This window comes from Ictidomys tridecemlineatus, chromosome 3, assembly GCF_052094955.1.
Source record: "Ictidomys tridecemlineatus isolate mIctTri1 chromosome 3, mIctTri1.hap1, whole genome shotgun sequence".
In the NCBI taxonomy this organism is placed as follows: domain Eukaryota; kingdom Metazoa; phylum Chordata; class Mammalia; order Rodentia; family Sciuridae; genus Ictidomys; species Ictidomys tridecemlineatus.
Window position 1 is genome coordinate 18,494,970 of NC_135479.1, and position 10,961 is coordinate 18,505,930.

Here is a 10,961-nt window from a genome sequence, read left to right on the forward strand (position 1 = left end):
CATCCCCAGCACTGCAAAAATGACAAAAGAAAGAGGTTACAAATCTGTTGTGGTCCATTTGCATTCCTGCCGCCCCACTTACTAGCCCTGCCCTGGAGCGAAGCTGCATAAGTAACAGTGTTAGGGGACAGGCAGACGTGAATGGTGGGAACATGAGTTTCAGAGAATAATTCCATAAAATGGGCCCGGGCCCGCTATGCTGACCCCTGCTGCTTTGTTTTCCAAGAAGCAATTTGCCTGCAGCCCTGCCTGGCCTCAGTGGACAGGATATGTCACATTCCTTAGCAAACTACCTGTTCACCCAGGAGAAATACAGGCTCAAAATAGTGTGGATAAAAGGGACCCAAGTTGCCCTGAAGGAGATTTGTGTGAACAAATCCTAAAATTCTGGGAGATAAGGATAGTTCCTCCTAACCTTAAAATCTGTAAGAATGTATGGTTAAGAATCCATTTGAGGGGCTAGGGATGTGGCTCAAGCAGTATTGCGCTCGCCTGGCATGCGTGCGGCCCTGGTTCGATCCTCAGCACCACATACCAACAAAGACATTGTGTCCGCCAAAAACTAAAAAATAAATACTAAAAAAAAAATTAAAAAAAAAAAAAGAATCCATTAGAACCACTCAGCAAGAGCCAAGGTCACCTAGTGTTTCCATGACAGCGGGGACTTGAAAGTCTGATGTCACACTACTCTCAGTCAAAAGTCAAGAGGTATGGGGCGGGGTTTGTGGATCAGTGGTAGGGCACTCACCTGGCACAGGTGAAGCACTGGGTTGGATCCTTGGCACCACATAAAAATAAATAAATAAAAATAAAGGCATTGTGTCCACCATTCCTATTACTGAGCGACATTGTTGCTGAAAGCTCGTTCCTTGTCCCGGATGCCAATCCAATAACGAGGACACGGTTTTGAGAAAAAGGAAAAGGATGATTTATTGCTTTGCTAGCAAAGGAGAACTACAGGGGACTCCTGACCCAAAGGCTGTGATTCTGCCCTTCAGCAGGAACAGGGTTTTTTTTTAAAGAAGTGGTTCAGACAAAATGAGATTTGGGAGGAGAGATCAGGAAGGAGAAGATCAGGGAAAAGAAGTGGGGGAGGAGAAGTTTCAGGGAGAAGAAGACTTGGAAAATGAAAAAAATATATATAAGTTTCAAAGCAACAAGGGATATAGTCAAAGCATCAAGTGACGCCTGTTATAACATCTTTCTGACTTGATTGCAAGAATCAGGACTTGAAAAGGAGGTCTTCCTGTTGCTTTAGAAGTCCCCAGCTCCATAACAATTGGAGCTAGGCAAGCCTTCCACCCCAGAGCCACAACCCAGCCCCCAACCTTGTGTCTTTTTTTTCTTTCTTTTTATGTGGTGCTGAGGATCAAACACAGTACCTCACACACGCAAGGCAAGTGCTGTACCACTGAGCCCCAGCCCCAGCCCCCACATTGTGTCTTTATATGCTAAATTTGGCCACTCTGGAAGGCTAAGGTTGGAGAGAGGTTACAAAAACAGCCGCCTTCCCCACCCCCACCTCCTCTGCCCCTTCCTGCCTGAGTCACCTTGTGAGCAATAATTGCCCCAGTTCCTGAGGCCCCTCCTCTCATCATCTGCCCTCGTGGGGCACCTGACCAGCCACCTGCTGGGCTGTGCATCCCGCAGACTCCAGGGGTAGATGAGTCACCCAGAAGTCCTACTTGCTGAGGAGACCCCTCCCCCTCCACAGAAGCCCAGAGAGAGTCACACAGCCTTTTTGGACTTTTGGATTTTTCAGGGGTAGAGGAAGGGGAGAGAGAGAGTCCCAGAAGCTGCAGGCAGGAGATATTCAACTGTTCCAAAAAGCTCTACTGGAAGGGAGATGAGTGCTCAGTGCTCCCCCACTTTACAGGAGAGGAAACTGAGCCTCAGACAGGCTCAGGCCAGGGCCTGGAAGACTCATGAGGTATAATGTGCCCAGGCCAGGGTTCTGGGTTGAGGCAGGGCCTGCTTCACAGGATGCAACCAGGACCAACCTGGTACTGAGAGGGGCCTATGCTTGGTTGAATGCTCTCTTGTCCAGTTCTTGAAATTATTTTTTGTGGTGCTGGAGGTAGAACTCAGGACCTCACACACACCAGGCAAGTGTTCTACCACTGAGCTACACCCTCCGTCCTGAATTATTAAATCATTTTCTTTCAAGGGACCCCATATTTTCATCTGCTCTGGACCATGCAAATTATATCACCTGACCTAATTCTAGGCCCAGGTCCCTCTCAACTTCTTCATCCTCAAATTTAAGATGCAATGTGGATTGCTTCTTTCATTATAAAGATCAAATGGGAGTGGTAGGCTTAAGAAAATGTTTTGCCAACTGCAAATGCTCTAAAGAAGCAGGGTTTTTTTTTGTTGTTTAAGATGGAGCCGGCAGGGCAGCCCGGAAGGGCAGTGCACACCTGCAATTACAGGAGGATCCCGAGGTAGGATGATCGCAAATTTGGGGCCAGCCTCAGCAATTTAGCGATACCCTGTCCCAAAATAAAAAATCAAAAGGGCTGGGGGTGTAGCTCAGTGGTAAAGCGCCCCTGGGTTCAATCCCCAGTGATGGGGCTGGGGGAGATGGGGATGGGCTTTGTACCCAAGTCTCCAGAAGCTCCCTAGCCAGGAGTGACCCCCTCTTCCCCTTTGGCTCCATCTTTCTGTCCAGCTGACCCACAGGACGGTCAGGCAGACACAGCAGGGGAGAGGATGAGTCCTCAGCTCACAGGTGGGGCAGGGGAAGCCCCATTGCACAAGAGTGTCCCTCTTAAGGAGGAAAGGGAAACCAGAGCTGGGGGGTGGGGCCCCAGCTGTGGGTGGGGGTGGGGAGGGGAAGCAGGACCAGGCTGGTTCCTAGGCTGTGGCAGGGTATTTGGGAAACAGAGGTGCTAGATAAATTTAGCAGCACCACATTCCTGTACCAGCACAGTCCAAGAACTTGCCCAGTGACAGTGGGCAGGTCACTTCCCTGTTTTGTTTCCTTTTTACTCACTGTTTTGTTTTTTAACAAACTGTAAGGACTGGGGATGTAGCTGAATGATGAAGCCCTCCTGGGTTCAATTTTTGGTTATGCCACGAATTATAACCCAAAGTAGCATTTTTGTCCTTCCTCACTCAATAGATAAGATTCCCACAGGCATGGAAGTAGGCTGGGATCAGACAGACAGATATCATCCTGGCCTACTAGCCCAGTTCCAGCTCTGCCTCTCACTTGGGCTCTGATCCTAAATGTCTTCACCTGGGGAATGGGGTAACATCAAGGTGTGCAGGAGGATCAAATGTGGGAAAGCTGCTATGTAAAAGGCCGAGCACATAATAATTCTTCAATAAACTGTTATTTCCTTCTCCATCACATGTCTCTGAAAGAATTTCACAAGCAAATTGTATGTATTCAAGGACAAGGGAATTTTTTCCCAATTAAACTTTACAAAATTAATGATATAAAACCTTTTTTTGTTGTTGTTTTGTTTTTGTTTTTTGGTATTGGAGAGTGAACCCAGGGGCATTAAACACCAAGCCACATCTTCAGCCCCTTTTTGTATTTTATTTAGAGACAGGGTCTCACTGAGTTGCTTAGGGCCTCACTTTTGCTGAGACTGGCTTTGAACTCATGATCTTCCTGCCTCAGCCTCCCAACCCACTGGGATTACAGGTGTGCACTACCATGCCTGGCAAAATTAGTGAGATAGACTCTGATCCTACTAAAGTGAAAAATAAGACTTCCCAAACAAACAAAACACAAGCACTCAGGTACTCTAAATTATCCCCAGTAGCTCCCAATGGTGTCCTTTGGCTCACATCTAAGGATCCCATGACCTTCCTCTAGGAGAGGGTGGCCACTGAGCCTGGAAGACTTGCAGGGCCTGAGCCCTGCTCAGTGGTCTGACCAGGGTGTTGAGTCTGTGGGTATATGGAGTACCTTTCCCCACCTTGTGCTTTTCTGAACTTGAGGATTTGGGGGGCTTTTCACCAATTGTTCTCTGAGGTTTTGTTTTGCTTTTGATGCTGGGGATGGAACCTAGGGCCTCGCACATGCTGGACAAGTGCTCCACCACTACACTACATCCCCAGCCTTCAGTGAATGGCCTCTGGATTGCTCTTGGACTCTTAAAGATGGAGTCCCCCTGTCACCAAGGGCAGTATGTGGACAGCTGAGGGCATGGAAACAAAGAACAGCTTGGGCTGTGGCCACTGTGGACTCAATGGCTGGTAGAGCTGGGAGTTCAGGAGGGTAGGGCAGGAAGCAGGAGCGGAAAGAACAAGATCTGCACTCTGTTTTGAATGTCTGTGCTGAGACCTTATAGTGACACCGCACAGTATATTAGCTCCATCTCACACATGAGCCAGATGCTAAGAGTCTTGTCCCAAGTCACCCAACCAGGAGGTGGTGGTGTCAATATCTAAGTTCAAGTTAGTCAGATCCCAGAGCTTTCATACATGTCATCAGACTCTGCTGGATGCTGACAAGGGCTCAGCTGGCAGCCCTGATCCTGCCCACAGCTCTTCCAACCCACCTGAACTTCTGGCCCTTTCTCTTGGTAGTTCCTGGAGGAGTCAGGAGACAGCAACTTGAGGGACTTAGAGCGGCCACTTGACTCCTCAGTTTCCTCATCTGTAAAATGGGTAACACAATAACCCCAGCACACCCTTCACACAGTCATGTGAAGTTCAAACAGGATAATGGATGTGAGGAAATCTTGTAAACTGGCACATTAAAAACAAGCATTCTTTCTTAGGACATCAAAGGGTTCCTCTGGTTAACCTGATGATGACTTGTCTCTGAAGCAATGGGCCAGGGTCTAAGTGAAGAAACTACCCTTCCCAGATAGCTCAGCATCATCTCCAGAACACAAAGAAGGACGGAGAAGAGGCCGCCACAGGAGGAATAATGTTCCTCCCAGGGCATCTTCCCCTCACAGACCAAATTTCCCACCCCACCCCTCTCCATTTAAACCTCAGCAGCCCAGGGAGGAAGTAGGGCCAGGAGTATTATTCTTTTCATTTTGTTTTTATGTTTTTACTGGAGCTTGAGTCCAGGGGCGCTTTACCACTGAGCTACCTTCCTAGCCTTTTTTTTTTTTTTTCCCATTTGGAGACAGGGTCTCACTAAGTTACCCAGGCTGGCTTCAAACCTGCAATCCTCCTTCCTCAGCCTTCCGATCTCTGTGATGTGCCACCACTCCTAGCTATTCTTTCCAGTCAAAAGATGAAGACACTGAGCCCAGAGAAGACACAAAGTCTCCCAACAAGTTAGTACAGAAGCCTGGATGGGAATGTCTTGTTAGGATGGTGGCTGGGAAACTTGATTTCAGTGTTTTTAAAAAGTAGGTAATGTTTTGTTTTGTTTTGTTTTTTAATATTTTTTAGTCGTAGTTGGACACAATACCTTCATTTTATTTATTTATTTTTATGTGGTGCTGAGGATCAAACCCAGGGCTGCATATGTGCGAGGCGCATGCTCTACCACTGAGCCACAACCCTAGCCCCCCCAAAAAAGTAGGTAATGTTTTTAAAAAGTTGCTAATGTTTATTGAAATTTATATCATTCCAGGTTTTGCCTAAGTTCTCCTTTAACACATCCTTTGAGGAGGGTTACAATTATTACTCCTATGGCATGGCTGTGTTGGCCTGGTGGCCAATTTTTCCCAGTTATTTTTCAATGAAGCCTTGTTTGTAACAGTAGAATATTCTTCAAAAGGGCCAGTGTGGTGGTGCACGCCTGTAATTCCATTGGCTTGGAAGGCTGAGGCAGGAGGATCACAAGTTCAAAGCCAGCCTCAGCAACTTAGTGAGACCCTGTCTCTAAATAAAATAGATAAAAGGGTTGGGGATGTGGCTCAGTGGTTAAATGTCCCTGGGTTCAATTCCCGGTTCCAAAAAAAAAAAAAAAAGAGAGGGAACTGCCAGGTGCCTGACAGCATTGTCATATGATGAATGCCATGCCCTGCGGAGCCAGGACTTGTGGCCTCCAGAAAGCAGGGACATTCCACGGGACCGGGTGGTGCTTGGTGAACTCACAGTCCTTGGCAAGGTTTTTAACAAAAGCAGATCCAGAATCTGCTGTTAGAAATTGCTGTTTTCGGGCTGGGGATGTGGCTCAAGCGGTAGCGCGCTCGCCTAGCATGCGTGCGGCCCGGGTTCGATCCTCAGCAGCACCACATACCAACAAAGATGTTGTGTCCACCGAGAACTAAGAAAAGATAAATAAATGTTAAAATTCTCTCTCTCTCTCTCTCTCTGTGCCCCTCTCTCTCACTCTCTCTTTAAAAAAAAAAAAAAAAAAAAAAAAAGAGGAAAATTTCTTTAAAAAAAAAAAAAAGAAATTTCTGTTTTCTAGCTCTCCTGTAATATTCATAAATGCAATTCATAGATAATGTTCCTACGCACGACATTTTTAGAAATCTGAATAAAGTTCAAGCTATACTGTAAAGGGTAGGGGGAATGAAAACCCAGCTTCCTGGCCTGGGGATGTGGCTCAAGCAGTAGTGCGCTCGCCTGGCATGCGTGCAGCCCGGGTTCAATCCTCAGCACCACATGTAAACAAAGATGTTGTGTCTGCCAAAAACTAAAAAATAAATATTAAAAATTCTCTCTCTCACTCTCTCTCTTTATGCCTGGAAAGTTCAATGTATATTAAAACTATTATTAGCCCTCCTGGTTACAGCAATAAACAAACAAACAAAACCCTATTTAAAATTTTTTTTTGGTACCAGGGATTGAACCCAGGGACACCTAACTATTGAGACACACCACCAGCCCTATTTTATTTTTTATTTTGAGACACAATCTCACTGAGTTACTGAGGGTGGCTTTGAACTCGTGATCCTCCTGACTTAGTCTCCCAAACTGCTGGGATTACAGGCATGAGCCACTGCACCTGGCAAAAAAAAAACAACAACAAAAAAAACCTATTTTTTTAGTATTTTTTTAATGTAACTGGACACAATATCTTTATTTTATTTATTTATTTTTATGTGGTGCTGAGGATCGAACCCAGGACCTCCCACATGCTAGGTGAGAGCTCTACAGCTGAGCCACAATCCCAGCCCCTAAAAAAAAAAAAAAAACTATTGGCCAGGCATTACTATCAAATTCAAAATGCTTGAACCTTTGACTGGGCCAGCTGGGCCTATTTTTTTTTTTTTTAATTCTTTTTAAAGAGAGAGAGAGAGAGAATTTTTTTTAAATACTCTTTTTTTTAAAAAAAAAAATATTTATTTTTCTAGTTTTCAGCGGACACAACATCTTTCTTTGTATATGGTGCTGAAGATTAAACCCAGGCCGCATGCATGCCAGGCAAGCTCGCTACCGCTTGAGCCACATCCCCAGCCTTGAGAGAGAATTTTTAATATTTATTTTTTAGTTTTTGGCGGACACAATATATTTGTTTTGTATGTGGTGCTGAGGATCGAACCTGGGCTGCATGCATGCCAGGCGAGCCCGCTACTGCTTGAGCCACATCCCCAGCCCAGCTGGGCCTATTTTTAAAAAATGTGGTAAAACAGGGTTGTCTTCCAGGTCTGATAATTATGAACATGTTTCTCATGCCTGTGATTGTCCAGAAAGACAGAGAAAAATTGAGAGATCTTCCCTTGTTGTTGAGATTCCTTGTTGTGTTAGAACATCCTACACTTTATAGGACATTGAGTATCCCTGACCTGCCATCTATCAAATGCCAGAAGTCCTGACCTCTGAACAACCAAAAATGGCAATAGCCTCGAATTTTTCAAAAATATCCCCTAGGGGGCAGTGGTGCTCCTGTTGGGAGCAACTGTCCAGAGCTCTGCTGTTTAACTCTATCTTTGAGATTGTTTTAAACCATGATATAGAGATCTGCCTTCCTTCCCAAGTGTATGGTATTCATCATATGGAGATGCTGTCAGGTACTTAGCAGTTCCCTCCCTAGGGACATTCTGCTGTTAAAAAAAGTGGCTTCAACAAAGAAGGCCAAGTTTGTATTTCATTTCACAATTGTGCAAGCAGATGTCTAGAGAAAAACTCTTAGAAGTGTCCTGGGCCAGTCAAAGGCTGAAGCGTTTTGAATTTGATAGTAACGCCTGGTCAAAAACTGTCTTCCAAAACAGAGGTGCTTTCATCCACGTTCTCCAGCTGAGCAGCTCTGGGAGATAGGCTGTGGGGCAATTCTGGAAGATCTTAGCTAGGGCCCTTCTGGTGTCCAGAAACTCCCAACCCACCTTCTCAGGTTTTGGGGAGGGGAAGGCAGAGAGGACTTTTCCCAGCTGAGATGCTCCAGGCAATTACATTTATTTATTTATCTACTTATTTATTTTTGGATTAAATCCAGGAGTACTCTACCACTGAGTTACATCTCCAGTCTTGTTTATTGTATTTATTTATTTGATACTGAGGACTTATAACCCAGGGCGCTTTACCACTGAAGCTACATCTCAGCCCTTTTCTATTTTTTATTTTGAAACAGGGTCTCACTAAGTTGCTTAGAGTCTTGCTAAATTGTTGAAGCTGGCCTTGAAGTTGCAATCCTCCGGTCTCAGCCTCCCAAGCCACTGGGATTACAGATATGCACTATTGCTCCCAGTCCCGTCAATCTATTTTTTTAAAAAAATATTGTTTTAGTATAGGTGGACACAATATTTTATTTTTTTATGTGGTGCTGAGGATTGAATCCAGTGCCTCATGCATGGTAGAGCACTTTACCTTTGAGCCACAACCCCAGCCCTCTATTTTTGGTATTGGGATTTAACTCAGGTGTGCTTTATCATTGAGCCACACCCACAGCTGCTGTAATTAATTTATTTATTTTAATAATTTTGAGACAGAGTCTTGAATTGTCCAGATTGGCAGGGAACTTGCAATCTTCCTGCCTCAGTCTCACAAGTAATTGGCTAAACCATTTAAGACTGAGTTGTAAACTTCACCCTCAAACATGTCATGTACATTGCCTAAAACAAGGACAGTCTCCTATAAACCCCAGGATGGTTATCATACTCTTGAAATTTGGAGGTCAGTGGCTTAGCAGCCCAGAGCCCTCCCTCCACTCCCTCCAGAAGGTTACTCTAGATGGAGAACAGTGCTGACCTTGGACTCAGAGGCTCTGTTGGGTTCTTTTTTTTTTTTTTTTGTAGTACTGGGGATTGAACCCAGGGCCTTGTGCATGGGAGGAAAGTACTCTACCAACTGAGCTATATCCCCAGCCCTTATCTGTCAGTCTTTACAATCATCCTGTAGCTGCTGTGTTCTCCCCTTTTGCAGTAGAAAGGAGTTTTGCCTTTTAATCTGTATGAAGAGGATGCTAATGGCCACGTAGGGTCATATGCTGCCTGAGGGGGACCACAGGGCACATGATCAGTTTGTCCCTGGCTGACATAGCCAAGCTATTGACTACCCCTCCTCAGGCCTCCAGGCTTGCTCCTCTGGGCAGGCATGTCTAGCCAGGGCTACAGAACTTCTAGGAACTGTGATCTACTCAGCTCTGAGTCCCTAGTAGCGTCCACAGAATCATTTCTTTTCTCTTTTTTTGTGGGGGAGGGCTACTGGGAATTGAACCCAGGGGTGCTTAACCACTGAGACACATCTCCAGCCCATTTTTAATATTTTATTTGGAAATAGGGTCTGGCTGAGTTGCTTAGGCCTTGCTAAGTTGCTGAGGCTGGCTTTGAATTCGCAATCCTCCTGCCTCAGTCTCCTGAACTGCTGGGATAATAGGCATCTGTCACCTTGCCTGGCACAGAACCATTTCTTGACATGTAGTTTTTATGTAGCTAAGAATGTGTAAGCTAGGTAGGACATGGGACATTGTCTATTTTCAGATGAGGAAAGAAACACAGTGACAAATCTTGAAGGCGTTCTAGTTGAGAGCACTGTGAAAAGAAAACCAGAAATGGTGTACAAGTGCTTCATTCTACTGTATGGGAAACTGAGGCTCAGATTTGACTCACTTTGCTCTTGTTACTTTTTTTTTTTTAAAGAGAGAGATTTTTTTTTTTTAAAGAGAATTTTTAACTTTTATTTTTTTTTTTTTTTAGTTTTTGGCAGACACAACATCTTTGTTTGTATGTGGTGCTGAGGATCGAACCTGGGCCGCACGCATGCCAGGCGAGCGCGCTACCGCTTGAGCCACATCCCCAGCCCCATTAAAGAGAGAGATTTTTAAAAAATATTTATTTATTTATTTTTTTAGTTTTTCGGTGGACACAACATCTTTGTTTGTATGTGGTGCTGAGGATTCAGCGCTACCGCTTGAGCCACATCCCCAGCCCCCGCTCTTGTTACTTTTGCTCTGGGTGTAAGGAGTTATTATCTACATTTGCACATCAGGAGGCAGAGATGGGACCAGAACCTCAGGGAACTTGATGTGTTACAGGTGGTGGTGGTGGGGAGCAATTAATAACAGTAGTGGTAATAGTAATTATTGATTTGTGTGGGCCTTATGTTACTCAGGACTCTAAAGACTTCATAGGGGGGCTGGGGATGTGGCTCAAGTGGTAGCGTGCTCGCCAGAGTTGGATCCTCAGCACCACATACAAACAAAGATGTGTCCGCTGTAAATTAAAGAATAAATATTAAAATTCTAAAAAAAAAAAAAAAAGACTTCACAGGGGGGTTGGGAATATAGCTCAGTGGTAGTGTGCTTGTCTAGCCTGAAGAGACCCTGAGTTCAATCCCTTCATAGGTATTAACTCATTAAATACATAATCCATTTGAGGTAAGCACATCATTATTATCAGCTTACTTCAAAAAGGGGAAATTAAGGTTTACAGAGATTAAGATACTTGCTAAAGGTTCACAACTGTTACCACTGTTGACCGGTCCTTGCTTCCCCAATGTTGAAGAATAACACCAGAGAAGCACTCCGAGGCAAGGTCAGAGTAGAAATTAGAAGTTTATTAAAAGACAGCAGAAAAGACTTCTCCCGAGGAAGAACGGGACCCAAGAGATGGAATCAGTGGAAGTGGGGTTGTTTCCCCTTTTTATAGTTC